Source organism: Borostomias antarcticus, assembly GCF_949987555.1.
Source record: "Borostomias antarcticus genome assembly, chromosome: 2".
NCBI lineage: Eukaryota > Metazoa > Chordata > Actinopteri > Stomiiformes > Stomiidae > Borostomias > Borostomias antarcticus.
Genome location: NC_140235.1, coordinates 26,167,255 through 26,170,623, shown reverse-complemented (window position 1 = coordinate 26,170,623; position 3,369 = coordinate 26,167,255).

The window sequence follows — 3,369 nt, the reverse complement described above, 5'->3', positions numbered from 1 at the left end:
AGTCTCGATAGTCTCCTCTAGACTCCTCTCCTCTCCCCTTGCTTCCTTCTCCAAACTCAATGGAAGAGGAGGTCCAGGGTGAAGAACGTAAGATATTCTCCTCCAGCGGGTTTTCAGAAGGAGGTCAGGAGAGAGGAGGAGAGGAGAGACCTGTGTCAGTCCTCTGCTAGTAGACAGGACCACTTAACCTTTCACCTCTCACCTCTCACCGCTGGCATTCGACCCCATCTAGAGAACAAAGATAATTCCTTCCCGGATCAATGTGATTGAAGTTTAAGTGGATCAGTGGATCAAGAGTGGTCTTGTAAGCGAGGGGGAAAGTGTTCTTTGGGCTTCGGATGTGAAGCCACAACCTCATGAGGGCGTCAGAAGGGATGGTGTCACATCTACACAACCCGTCGTCTGCCCCTGAGCTTCCAGACTGGGTCTGGTCTGGTGTGTGTGTGTGTGTGTGTGTGTGTGTGTGTGTGTGTGTGTGCGCATGTGACCGTCTAGACCTGAGAGAGTATGGCGTGCCAAGGCGCGAGAGGTGACATATACGAGAGAGACAGCCCGGTATGTCCCAGGCGGTCTCGACCCTTCCCAGGTGGCGTGCTGGGTTTGAAAAATGGCTTTCGGAAAAAAAAGAAAGCCCTCGGCCACGGGGACCCCGAGCCAGAGGGCAGGACTCTCCCAGACACACACTGACCGATTGACAGGCGGATCGCCATGGTGCCCGCTGGAGATCGCACGCCGCGCAGAGCTTTATTAAAACTCGGGGGGGCTGTCCCTCTGTCGGGACGACGGATTATTAATGAAACGCTCGGCGCGGTCCACCCCCAGGTCCTTTGTGTCCTCCTGACGCAAACCCCGTTCCCAAGCCCGCCGTTCACCCGGAGAGGGCCAATTAAAAAAGCCTGCGACGCAAGACCGCGCCGGAATGCTCCGTGATGTCCCCTCCCCCCCTGGCCCCCCTCTCTCGCCGTGTCCCCGGGCCGACCCGGGATGAACTGCGCTCGGACACTCCTCCCAGAACCCACTGGGCCGTGCGGTTCACCTACTTTCTCTGGCAAAGGACTCCGTGGAGAACGCAGGCCCGTCATTATAAAACGGCGTGACGCTGAAACCCAGGAGGAGGGAGTGCCTTCATGTTGAGGACGCGGCCGGTCGTAATATTCAGCTCAGAAGGCCTACGGGGGCGTTTGCGCCTGTTTGATTTTATGTAATGTACAGTACGCATACTCCATTCATTCCTCCCAATGGAAAAGGTAGCAGTTAGGGGCTCCATGCTCATAACTGCGAATACATTAACTAGGCTCTAGATGCAGTTCAAGGGGTGTTTTATGGGCGCAGTCCTCTGGCGGAAGTGTATTTTACAACACAAGTATTAAGACTAAGTGGACTCCTTTTAACACGATCCTCCAGGGATTATTAACAGATTGAGGCACACACACACACGCGCACGCACACACACACATGCTCACAGGAGTGGGGGGCATGGATTAGGCCTTCGCTCAATCAAAACAACACTCACTTTGGAAATGTCAGCAAAGTTTGTGGCCTATATTGGTGTCAATGACTGCGCTACACTGAAAATACTGACCTTTTTAGATTCGCTTTCCCACTGATAAAAGTCTGACCAGAATGGCCTTAGCTGGTCTACACACTCGCACGCGCACACACACACACACACGCGCGTATCCTGACCTGGTTTTCGTCTTGCACAGCTCACCGCCCTACTGAAATATATTATAATCTAATGGGAAACCGGACACTTGTAGATGTGTCTCATGAAAAAAAAGCAGTGCAGTGCCATCTGGCTCGGTCCGGAGAAGCCTCTAATCAGAACCAGAACGTCGGACGGTCCGGCGGATACTGTAATGCTTATCGGTGCTGAGGGATATGCCCCGGTGATGCAATCGGACCGTCAGGTGCGTAGGTGGAACTGGATGAGCCCGTCATCGTAGATCTTTCCAACATGGAGGAAGAAAGCGAGGTGCAGATTATGAGGCCTACGGGGAATCACGCCCGATTGTTTGACTCTTTTCCCACGTAGCCGTTAGCGATTAGTATTCCGAACCACGACGGCTCCTAGAGACACTTTATTTCCTGTCTTTGTGCTGTTACCATGGCACTCTTCACTGTAGGGGGACAAGTTGGTTTACGTAAAAGGACACCCACTATGTGTGTGTGTGTGTGTGGCTAAGCATGTGTGTGTGTGTGCGTGTGTGACACAGAGAGAGAGACGGAGAACATGCGTGAAGCATGCTAATTATCTGCGCGCTTTGTGTGGCGTTTCCATTCACTCACGCCACAAGTGTCAGTTTGCATGTTAGCGTAGCTTCAACGCGGATGGCGCCGATGACTGTGCAAACGTCCTCCTGGCTGTGACCTCTGAGTCACTCAGACCGTGACCCCGTGACCCTGGCTCTCCCAGGCAGACGGAGGGGGGCGGCAGGAGGACGCGGCTGCCCCCAGCCCAGGCCTCACCGCGGGGGGCCGCTTGCATCACCTGGCCGGCCTCTTTTCCCAGAGCTCCTGGGGCTGCGTCTGGGAACCCTGGCAGCGGCCCTCCAGGGACAACCGTGAGTCAACCCAGAGTTTGGGTGTCGCTATCGAATGACGCCCCCCGTTCTCCGTGGACGCCATTGACCCAGGTCTGCGCTTGTTCCGGACACAAAGGACCCAGAAATCTGAACCCCGGGATCTCTCACTTTGTTCTGTGGACGATAAGAGGAGTCTTAAAAAAAACAAAAGTGATGTGCTCTTGTTCTAACGTTGTTACTATGGACGGCAACAAGCACAATGAGGGCATCGTTATGTCTGTTCTCTCCTTCTCTGAGAACTTGACACGCTTTTCTGACACGTTAGCTACATTCCTTTGTTTGCAAACTGAGGATCGCAGGCTTACGTCGGTTCTGTGAAGACATCTTGGGATATCTAGCAAGATAACATGGGGAGAGAGAGATAGCAAGAGGTAGAGAGAGAGATGGAGCTAGAGAGAGAAAGAGAGAGAGAGAGAGAGAGAGAGAGAGAGAGATAGACTAGTAGCATGTCTTCTGGAGATGGGTTATAGCATGGCTTTCAGAGTCATCTATCATGACACTAGACCCTTCCCCTGCAGTTCTCCTCCACCTCCTCCTCTCTCTCTCTCTCTCTCTCTCTCTCTATCTCTCTCTCTCTCTCTCTCCATCTGGAATCACCATTATGGCTTGGAGAGCAGGGGAGGGCTGATTGTGCAATATGATGGCACTAAGTCATGTACAGAATACAGAACACATTTTCAGAGTCATATTGACATGCTGTACTGCTGGGTGCTAGGCTTCGGGTTGCTTCATCTCAACACCCGGTGGAGCTGGAACACTTGGCCTAAACTGCACCTTTTAAGTC